Source organism: Arachis hypogaea, chromosome 19, assembly GCF_003086295.3.
Source record: "Arachis hypogaea cultivar Tifrunner chromosome 19, arahy.Tifrunner.gnm2.J5K5, whole genome shotgun sequence".
Lineage (NCBI taxonomy): Eukaryota > Viridiplantae > Streptophyta > Magnoliopsida > Fabales > Fabaceae > Arachis > Arachis hypogaea.
Window position 1 is genome coordinate 93,168,983 of NC_092054.1, and position 12,081 is coordinate 93,181,063.

Genomic DNA, 12,081 nt, shown 5'->3' on the forward strand with positions numbered 1-12,081 from the left:
TCATCTCCAACATTGGAAGAAGGTATCATATTATCTTCCATGAGAGAAAGTCTAATAAGACTAGCTAATCTCAATCCAAAAGTCCTAATCAACTTACTAATTAAATTAGCAAAAGATTAGCGTCAATGGAAACAATATTAGCTAACAACTCTAGATCACCAACATAAGTTGGGTTTCCATGACTCAAGATTGCCCAATTACTCTTTCCAAGCCAAGAATGCTCAAAATCTACTCTAAAGCCCAACCAAGTATTTTGTCAAACACTTGGTGGGTAATAAAGGAAAGCATAATAAAAGTGCAAGAATAATAAATCTACCAACTACCAATTGCAAGAAATCAATAATAACAATCAAGATCAACATAAAAGAACATAGAAACATAAAATTGCATTAAAGAAAATTAAGATTCAACAATGGTTCATCAAAATAAAAGTAACAAAATAAGGGAAATGAACAAGTAAAACTAGAAGAGCAAAGATGTAATACAAGAAATTAAGAAGGAAAACTAAATCAAAACAAGAATTATAACTTGGATCCAAGAAGAATTAACTAAAACTACCCTAAAATCTAGAGAGAGGTGAGAGCCTCTCTCTCTAGAATTCTACCCCTAAAACATGATAAAAGCTAAACTATGACTACTTGGTTCATTCCTCCCTCAATTCTTGGGTTCAATAGCATCAGAAATGTGTTGGATTGGGCCCAAAATGCTTCAGAAATCGCTGGGGGGGGACTTCACTTTAGTGGGCCACAGATAGCATCGGCATGCGCGCATACATGGCGCGTGCGAGCCCCTATGAATCAGGCAACATATTGCAAATGTTATATCAATTTGAAGCCCCAGATGTTAGCTTTCCAACGCAACTAGAACCGCCTCATTTGGACCTCTGTAGCTCAAGTTATGGTCGATTGAGTGCGAAGAGGTCAGGCTTGACAGCTTTATGGTTCCTTCATTTCTTCATGAGTTCTCCCACTTTGCATGCTTTTCTCCTCACTTCGTCCATCCAATACTTGCCTTATGAACCTGAAATCACTCAACAAACATATCAAGGTATCGAATGGAATTAAAGTGGATTAAATTTAGCTATTTTAAGGCCTAAAAAGCATGTTTTCACATTTAAGCACAAATCAAGGGAGAATTACAAAATCATGCTATTTCATTGAATAAATGTGAGAAAAGGTGATGAAATCCCCCAAATTAAGCACAAGATAAATCACAAAATCGGGGTTTATCAAATCAACAATGATTAAATTAGTGGATAACTAGATAGAGCATTTTTCTTTTGTTTTGTTTAATTTCATTTGAGTGATTTACTTTCAGTTTTAGTTATTTTCTTTCCTTTACCCCTTACCCATTTGTGGTGTTATCTTCAATTTTTTTTTTTACAATTCAGTTCACTAACCCACTAACTGTTTGATATATTGCATCACTCACACTAACAGCACCCCTAATAGGAGTAACTTCTCCATCAATTCTCTTTCCTGCTTTTTGCTCTGTTGGATGTATGACAGGTAGAAGAAGCGGGGCTTCAGCTTCCTTTGATTCTGAACCTGAGAGGACCTTCCTTAGAATAAGGAGGGAAGCAAGAGGAAAGAGAGTCGTTGGTACTGAAGAAGAGGAGGAGTATTTTGAACCAAACATAGAGGAGAATATGGAGAACCACCATGAAGAAGAGGCTCACAACCATGGCAGAGAAGCTCTAGCAAATCATACTAGGCAAGAGAGAAGAGTTCTAGGCTTTTATATCAATCCAAACCCAGGAAATTACAGAAGTAGCATCCAAAAGCCAACCATACATGCCAATAACTTTGAACTAAAGCCACAGCTCATCACCCTTGTTCAGAACAACTGTTCATTCGGAGGAAGTGTCTAAGAAGACCCCGATCAACATCTCACCACCTTCCTAAGGATATGTGATACTGTGAAGTCGAATGGTGTTCATCCTGACACCTATAGATTGCTTTTGTTCCCCTTTTCACTCAAGGACAAAGCATCTAAATGGCTGGAATCTTTCCCGAAGGAGAGTTTAACAACCTGGGAAGATGTGGTGAAAAAAATTCTTGGCGAGATTCTACCCTCCTCAGAGAATTAACAGGTTGAGAGCTGAAGTACAAACATTCAGGCAACAAGATGGTGAAACCCTCTATGAAGCATGGGAGAGGTTTAAGGACTTGACAAGAAGGTGCCCACCAGACATGTTCAATAAATGGGTGCAGTTCATATTTTCTATGAGGGTCTTTCTTATGAATCAAAGAAGGCAGTAGCTGAGAATAAGAAGAAGACTATTGAAGAAGCCATAGATGTCATTAAGACTGTAGCTGAGAATGATTAGTTCTATGCTTCTGAAAGGGGGAATACTAGAGGAGTGATGAAGCTGAACAACGTGGATGCACTTCTTGCTCAAAACAAGATGATCACCAAGCAGCTGGCTGATCTTACCAAGAAGATAGAAAGGAACCAGGTGGCAGCAGTCACCACCTCATCAGCAGCTCAAGAAGGAGCGAATGCAGAGGATGAAAGTAATCAGGAGCAAGCCAACTACATTGGGAACTGACCTAGGCAGACCCATGATCCATACTCCAAAACTTATAATCTGGGTTGGAGGAACCACCCGAACTTTGGGTGGAGAAATCAACAAGATCAAGGCCAAGATCAGAGACGTCACAACCCCAACAACAATGCAGCTCACCAACATTCCACACAGAGATCATATCAGCACCCACCTAACAATACCTCTCAATATCCATATCAAAACCAAAATGGCCCTTCTCATCCCTCCAATCTCAGCTTACCATCATCCGAAGATAGACTCTCCAGAATCGAGACTCTACTTGAAGGCATATGTAAGGAAATCCAAGATAACAAGGTGTTCAAGGAGGAGGTGCGGGCCAATATCAAAAACCAGGGAGACACCATCAAGAGGCTGGAATTTCAAGTGGGATACGTCTCTGAGAAGATTCCCAAACCTACTGACAGTTTACCAAGTGACAGAAAAAAACCCGAGAGGTGAAGCAAAGAAAGTGAGATGGGAAGAATGCAAGATGGTCACTATAAGTGATAAGGAGACTGAGGAAGAGCTGAACGAACCCTTAGAACACTCTGGAGATACTTCAACAGAGAAGCAGGAAGAGGGTAACCAAGAAACCAAAACTTAATAAGGAGTGCAGTGCTCTCATTCAACTAGAGTTGCCTACAAAAAGGAATGATCCAGGGAGTTTTCACATCCCCTGTACCATAAGAGAAACAAGGTTTGGTAAAGGACTCTGTGACTTGGGAGCAAGCATCAACTTAATGCCTTTATCCCTCATGAAGAAGCTGCAGATCAATGAGCTAACGCCCACAGACGTAGTCATCAAGCTGGCTGACAAAAGTCAAAAACAAGCAATAGAAGTGGTTGAAAACGTGTTGGTAAAGGTTGGAAATTACTTCCTTCCCACAGACTTTGTCATATTGGAAATGGAAGAGAGTCACCTCCACCCAATCATATTGGGAAGACCATTCCTAGCCACAGCCAGAGCACTTATAGATGTGGAGCGAGGAGAGCTAATACTGAGGATACATGATGAACAACTCGCATTCAATGTCTTGAAACCCTCAAAAGAAGCAGATCAAGAAAACAAAGAACCAAGGGAAGATCAAAGGGAAGATCACAATGATGCACTCGTGAAAGAAACAAGCACCGAAGCACAAACAGTACACCCTAGAATCCCTTTGGTTGGTAAACAAAATAGTCAGAAGGTGCAGCGCAACAGCTAAAGGAAACCCAAGAGGAGCCAAACCCACCAGAGTCATATGAGACCAGCAACAAAATTTCCCTGGGAAAGGAGGCGACAAAGAGCAGGGTAACATTTAAAGAAACAAGGAATAAGGCACCAAGGGGATGGAGGAACAAAAAGATCCTTACAGAGGATTTCTCTCCAGGGGATAAAGTGATCTCAGCTCATCTCCCAGCTATTCCACCTCATCTCCCCACCATCCCATCTCAGCTGCCTAAAGTTTTCACCATCAGCAGAATTCTCTCCTTAGAACATGTAGAGATCCTTAATGAAGCCAATGGAGATAGATTCACTGCAAGGGGAGAAGATTTGAAGCATTACCAACCACCCTGACAAAGGCAGAACGTCAAGCTAGGGACGCTAAAGGAGCGCTTCATGGGAGGCAACCCATGTTTTATATGCTTTTAAAGTAGTTAATAAAGCAAGGTTCATGAATTCCAAATCAACTTTGTCATACACTTAAATGAATCCTTGTATGTAACATATAGTGAAGAACAAGTTTGGGGTTCAAAGCACACTAAGAGAACATAAATGCAATTCATATCATGTTACTCTTAGAACCTTGAACAAATCTTTTTACACCACATGGCCACAAACTAAGTTTGGTGTCACCAATGTTGCATACATGGACAGTTAAATAGTCAGTTGGTTTGCATTCATGAATAGCACTCAGTTAGTTAAAAAGAAAAATTTTAAAAAGTAATTATCCCATTTTTTAATTTTTTCCGCCACTATCTAAAATTCATGAGTTACATTCCTTTTATCTTGTAGGAGAAATGAAGGGAAGATTGGAAGGAATTGATGGGACAATTAAAGAAGGAGGGTTCGGCCACTTCAAAAACGGGGACTATACACATGTCTTCAAGGGGAATACATTGGGAAATGTTGCCATGCAACATTGGAGGAATAACACGCTTGGAAACCGAACCAACCCCATCATAAAAGTGATGATCCTTGTGCCCATCCCATACTAAACCCCATCCGTTCATTATTAGACTATACCATCAATCCACACCTTTCATTTACTCATTACTTTTCTATGTAAGTGGTTCCTAGTCCGTACCCTTTCACATTCCAATGCTCATACCTTCAACACCTCTTATTCCATCAAAAACACTCTCACCCATGCCCTTAGCTACACTCTTTCAACTATCCACACTTTTACAAATACAAAATCAAAGGCCACTCATGGCATCATCGAGCTCTAAAAGAAGAAAAGGGAAGGAGCCTATGGAGCAACGCGCTTTCGATGAGAAGAAATTTAGAATCTTTTACCATGCATTGCAATTCGGGTGGATGGCTGATAAGGAGATCATATATGAGCTAGGCTTTCAAGTCAAGAAAACTGAAAAGGTGGAAAAGAGAAGATGGGAGCTCCTCACTGATCTGGTCACAAAAGTAAATGCAACTCCTGTGAGAGAATTGATGCAAACGTAGTCAGGTATGATAGGGCAGATGAGTCCTATATAAGCTTTGTAAGAGGAGCAACAGTGGACTTTAGTCCCATGAGCGTCATGATGGTGTTAAAGCTACAAACCATACCATTCGCGGAAGAGAGCTATCAATCCAGAATAGACAGCAGTCCTAATTATGACCAGATTTTGCAAGATATTTGCGTACAAGGAGCTGATTGGGTACGAGATTCCCAGAGGAAGCCTAAGTTCATCAAGAGAGGGGACCTCACTCCGGAAGCAAAGGGGTGGTTCAAAATTATAAGGAGATCCATCCTCTTCGCCGGAAACAACTCAGAGGTAAATCTTAAGAGAGCAACAATGGTGCAATGTATACTTAAAGGGGGAGAGATCAAGGTTAGGCTACCCCAGCACTATTTTTCGTCTGTGTGACAGGGCTCGGGTGGTGTTCGAAGATGAGAACCCCGAATGGATAAAAGCTGGCATCCCAATTACTGTTCGACGGATGCATGCTGTTACATCTCCCCTACCTCAATGAAGGCTAAGAAAGAGGACAGCCCATCAAGTTGTAGAAGGACAAGACCCAGAGGAGCAAGTCCCAGCCACTTTGGACATGCACCAATTACGGGAAGCCATTGATGGATTATCTAGAAAATACGTGGAGAATCAAGGGGCACAGAAAGAGCTTCAACTACAAATGATGGACCTCTAGGAAGAATCATTCTCCAGATGGATGAATCAGCACGAGGAGTGGCAAAAGCAATTGATGGAGTAGCAATTGGAACAAGGGAGACAATGGGATGAATCTTTACAAAGGATGAATCAAAAGGAAGATCAACAACAAGAAGCCATCCAAAAGCTAATCTACATCCAAGCACATCAAGGTGAACACATACATGAGATGTATCGGAAACAAAGAGAACAGGCAGAACTCTTCGACGAACACAGGGCATTCTCAGAAGGAGTTTACATGAGTGAGACTGGACATCATGTGAACACTCAAGCCAGGCTCGAATACTTAGTCGGACAACTGCCTATATTACATCCGGGAATCACAAGATATGAAGAGGTGAAGGATGAATTAGCACGAGAAGAAAGAGAAAGCGTCAAAAGGAGTCATGAATCAGTAAGGAAAGCACTTGAGGATTGAAAAAGAGCCAGAATGACACGGATACAAGGAAACACAAGTGGACACAAAGAGGACAAACAAGAGAGAGAGCATGGGCATACCCATGAGTAAAAGGTGGTGGAGTTCCCTCTTTGTTTTATCTTTTTCAAGTCTAAATAAGGAAAATCATGTATGAAATAGGACATGCTTCCATAGTAGCTTAGGAATTTTCAATTCTGTCTTTAGCATTTTCAGTTATTAAGTCTATGTGTGCTGGTCCAAGTTAGCTATTTTCATTTTCATCCTAGTTATTTGTATGCTTGCCCCTTGAATTCAATGAAAGAGAATGTTATGAAAGAAACTAGAGTAGGGTTCATATAGTGAATTAAGTCCTAAAGGTTTGTGGTAGGATAATAGATTAACTAAGTTGGATCACCTATAAGGTATGAGGGCACTCATGTGTATTGAATTACATGCTTGAAACACATCCTATGAGATTAGCCAAACAACAAGATCCTAATAAGAAAAAGAGAAAGAACAATAAGAGTTTGAAAAGAAAGAAAAATAATAAGAAATAAGGCTAGTCACCAAGGGTTTGAATAATGAGGCATATGTCTGTGGTGCTCCTGTGCAAAGGATATGCTTGGATGACTAAGCTCTCAGGGGTGCCTTATGGTGCACGAAATTGTGATTCACACTTTTCACAACTCCGTACCACTAACCAGCAAGTGCACTGGGTAGTCCAAGTAATACCTTACGTGAGTAAGGGTCGATCCCACGGAGATTGTTGGCTTGAAACAATCTATGGTTATCTTGTAAATCTTAGTCAAGAGATTAATTATGATTGTCAGTCTGAATTGTGAAAAATAAAAGAGCATGAAATAAATACTTGTTATGCAGTAATGGAAAATATGTTGGAGTTTTGGAGATGCTTTGTCTTCTGAATGTCTGCTTTCCCCCTGTCTTCTTCTTCACGCACGCAAGGTTCCTCCTATGGCAAGCTGTGTGTTGGTGGATCACCGTTGTCAACGGCTACCATCCGTCCTCTCAATGAAAATGGTCCAGGTGCGCTGTCACCGCACGGCTAATCATCTGTCGGTTCTCACTCATGCTGGAATAGGATCCATTGATCCTTTTGCGTCTGTCACTACGCCCAACCCTTGTGAGTTTGAAGCTCGTCAAAGTCATTCAAACCCTGAATCCTACTCGGAATACCACAGACAAGGTTTAGACTTTCTGGATTCTTAAGAATGCTGCCAATGGATTCTAGCTTATACCACGAAGATTCTGATTAAGGAATCCAAGAGATACTCATTCAATCGAAGGTAGAATGGAGGTTGTTGTCAGTCATGCGTTCATAGGTTGAGAATGGTGATGAATGTCACGGGTTATCACATCCATCATATTGAAGTGCGAATGAACATCTTAAATAGAAACAAGCGTGTTTGAATAGAAAACAGAAATAATTGCATTAAGTCATCGAGACACAGCAGAGCTTCTTACCCCCAACAATGGATTTTAGAGACTCATGCCGTCAAAGAGTACAAAGTTCGGATCTAAAATTTCATGAGGTACAAAATAAATCTCTAAAAGTTGTTTAAATACTAAACTAGTAACCTAGGTTTACAGAAAATGAATAAGCTATGATAGATAATGCAGAAATCCACTTCTGGGGCCCACTTGGTATGTGCTGGGGCTGAGACTTGAGCTTTACACGTGCCTAGGCTGTTTTTGGAGTTAAACGCCAGGTTGTAACCTGTTTTGGGCGTTTAACGCCAACTTGTAACCTGTTTCTGGCGTTTAACGCCAGAATACAACATGAAACTGGCATTGAACGCCAGTTTACATCGTTTATCCTTGAGCAAAGTATGAACTATTATATATTGCTGGAAAGCCCTGAATGTCTACTTTCCAACGCAATTGAGAGCACACTATTTGGACTTCTGTAGCTCCAGAAAATCCATTTCGAGTGCAGGGAGGTCAGAATCCAACAACATCTGCTGTCCTTTTTCAGCCTGAATCAGATTTTTGCTCAGCTCCCTTAATTTAAGCCAGAAAATACCTGAAATCACAGAAAAATACACAAACTCATAGTAAAGTCTAGAAATATGAATTTTTCCTAGAAACTAATAGAAATATACTAAAAACTAACTAAAACATACTAAAAACTACATGAATTTAACACCAAAAAGTGTATAAAATATCCGCTCATCACCTTATCACTTGGTAACTTGGGTTAACTAACCCGGGATTATCAGCTGAAAGTCCACTATCAAGAGCAACTTTTGCTACAGAACATTTAGTAACCCAAAGAGGTGCTGTACACCAAGGCCTCAAAGAAAGAAAATAACAAACCATGTGCCTGTGGTGTGCATGTATGGGGGAGAGAGACTTGAAGGAGTAAATCCTTAGGGGTGTTTCAACACCTAGCACCTTGAACCAACTGGTTCGGAAGTGTTGGCTGAAAGCTTACTTTAAAGAGTTGCCCCCTCACAGAGCACTTAGCCTAAGGATGCAATAAACCCTGAGAAAAAAAAAAGGGAGGATCAAAGAATAAGGATCTCATAGGATGCAATCAAGCAAGTATTCAAGAGCATGATAAGGACCTGGAAACCAGTAAAGGAATGAACCTAAGTTGCTATGCATGAAACCCCATAAACCAAGAGCTTTACTTCTATAATAAGAACTTGTTTCTCTCGTTCTTTCATTCATCATTCTGATGTTTCAGTACTTGGTTAGGGACAAGCAAGCTTTAAGTTTGGTGTTGTGATGCCAGGGTATTTTGGCCAATTTTACTGACCTTTTCTTTACTGTTTTAGGGTAGTTTCATGCATTTTCTTAGTAAATAAGCAAGTTTTGGGTAGAAATATACTTACATCTTGATTCAAGCAAGCATTGTGAACTTTACATGTTTTCATGAGAATTATGCATGAATTGAATGACAAACTGGATAATGCATGATCTCATGACTTGGAATAGAGCTTTGATGCACTTTATTTGCTTGATTTCAGGACAAAGGAAGCAAGTAAGAGCCACGTTAGTAGCCACGTTAGTCTAATTAACGTGACCACTAATGTGGAATGGGCATAAGCTTGTGGCGTTAATGAGAAAAGTAATCGCCAATAATGCCTTCGAAAGCCATCATAGCCCACATTAGTTACATTAACGTGGGAGCTAACGTGAAATAAAAAGAGGAGCTCCAACGTTAGTGGTAAAAGTAAACACCACTAACGTTCCAAAAGGCCATACATAAGCCACGTTAAGAGCCACGTTAATCTAATTAACGTGAACTCTAACGTGGGAGGAGGAAGAAATTGCCAACGTTAGTGACACTCACCTTTGTCACTAACGTTGGACTAGGCCAACATTGCCCACGTTAAGACCACTAACGTGAAGGGTAACGTGGAGCAAGGAGCGATAGGCCAACGTTAGTGACACTCACCTTTGTCACTAACGTTGGAAATGGCAATTACCACCACGTTAGTGGCCAACGTTAATCTAATTAACCCTTGCTTTTTTTTTTTGCAAGCATTTGTATTCACTGCTTTTTCTTGCTTCAAGAATCAATTTTATGATTTTTCAAATTATCAATAATATTTCTGTTGTTCATCATTATTTCAAGAGCCAACAATTTTAACATTCATAAAATTCAATATCAAAAACATGCACTGTTCATGCATTCATTCAAAAGACAAAAAGCATTGCCACCACATATAGATAATTAGAATTTTCCTTATTAAGAACTCGAAAAAATTGCCTCCTTATTCTAAAAATCTACTATTTTATTCATGTTTGATGATGATGAGAAAAATAAATTATAGCTTAATTGGAGATAAAATTAAAATAGATATACTGATTACTACTACTCATATATGACTTCTAAGGTAAATTTCTAATAAGAATAATTATCACAGAGTTAAGGCTAAGATTAGAACTCAACAACCTTGAATTTGGGATGTGGATGCCTCTTTAGTCTGTGGAGTGCTTGGCCCTTCAAAAGATAGCTTCTGGCGCTTCAGTTCCTTCAGTTCACACCCTTGCTCTTCTTATTCTCTAAGCAGTTTGCAGAGCATGCTGTTTTGATTTTGCTGTTCTTCTTTCAGTTAATCCACAGCTTCTTGCAACTTGGTGACTGATGCTTTTAGGCGCTCCTAGTATTCAATTTGAGGGATTTCTAGGAGGAACTCCTGTGCTCTCCTCTTGATGGGGTCATCCTGCACTTGTTGTCCTTCTATAGAATTTTTGGTGATTGGTTGCTCAACTGAGATATACTCATCTACTCCCATTTTTACCCCAGCATCTTTACATAACAGAGAGACCAAGCTTGGATAAGCCAATCTGGCATCTTTAGAGTTCTTGTTTGCAATTTTGTAGAGCTCACAAGCAATTAGCTGATGAACTTCCACTTCTTTTTCCAGCATAATGAAATGAATCATCACTGCTCTTCTGATGGTGACCTCAGAGCAGTTGCTAGTGGGCAGTATAGAGCGCCCAATGAAGTCCAGCCAGCCTCTGGAGACTGGTTTGAGATCTCCTCTTTTGAGTTGGTTTGTTTTCCCTTAGGAGCCATGATCTTAGTGGGTATTGGCTTAGTGATCACGGATAGACACACCAAACTTAGAGGTTTCCTTGTCCTCAACCAAAAGAAAGGAAAGAAGTAGGATATGAGGAGAGCCAAGTCCGAACTATGAAGGAGGGGGGAGGCCGAACTAGGATTTAAAGGGAAGGGGGGTGGGTTTTCAAAAATTTTGAAGAAGATATAATAAAAGATATGATTTGTAAAAGATAAGTATGATAGGAAAAGGATGCACTTTAAAATTTAAAAGATATGAATAATATGAAAGATAATTGAAAAAGATAGCTTTGTTTTGAAAAAGATATTGTGAAGATTTGAACAAGATATTGATGAGTTGAAAAGATTTTTGAAGAAGAGAGATAGATTTGTTTTGAAAAAGATTTGAAAAGAAGTTGAAGAGGATTAAAAAAAGTTTATGTTTAGAATTAAGATACATTTGATATCTTTTTGAAAAAAGATTTGAAAAATTAGGATTTGTAACATGTTTATGCAAGAAATCATGAATTGAAACATGAAAAATGGAAAAAATTTGAATTGAAAACGAAATTACCTACTCCCCACAATCTTGGCGTTAAACGCCCAACTGCTGCATGTTTTGGGCGTCTAACGCCCAACTGGTGCTTGGTCTGGGCGTTTAATGCCCAGCTGTTGCTTCTAGCTGGCGTTAAACGGCAGAAACTCCTTTGTCACTGGGCGTTTTTCTGAACGCCCAGGATGCTGTAAATCTGACGTTAAACGCCCAGAAGCTGCTTCTTTCTAGCGTTTAACACCCAGATGGCTATCTCTACTGGCGTTAAACGCCCAGTATATGCTCCTTTTAGGCGTTTAACGCCCAAAATAGCTCTTACTGGCTTTTTTGCACCAGTGAGCTTCTTTTTACTGTTTTGTGCTCTGAATCCTTCTGTAACCCTGTGAACTTATGCAATTGATTCTTTACCTTGAAGATTATTAATATTGAACTTACTTAATTTAAAAATAAATAAAACAAAAAATAGAATAAAATAAAATAAAATAATAGAAAGAGTTTTGCTAATGGCTGGGTTGCCTCCCAGCAAGCGCTTCTTTATTGTCTTTAGCTGAACCTTGCTGAGCTTTTAATCTAGCTTCAGCCTTGAGCACTCTTGCTCAACATTGCCTTCAAGATAATGCTTGATTCGCTGTCTATTAACAATGAACTTCTTATTAGAATCAATGTCTTAAAGCTCCATATAG

At 39.6% G+C, this 12,081-nt stretch overlaps 1 non-coding gene across 1 annotated transcript; it reads right to left on the reverse strand.

Annotated features, from left to right (window-relative positions):
- Positions 1-2,090: 2,090 nt before the first annotated feature.
- Positions 2,091-2,194, reverse strand: LOC112780468 (small nucleolar RNA R71). The gene has a single exon (XR_003191301.1). It is a non-coding gene; the product is annotated as a small nucleolar RNA R71 (small nucleolar RNA).
- Between the last annotated feature and the right edge of the window lie 9,887 nt (positions 2,195-12,081).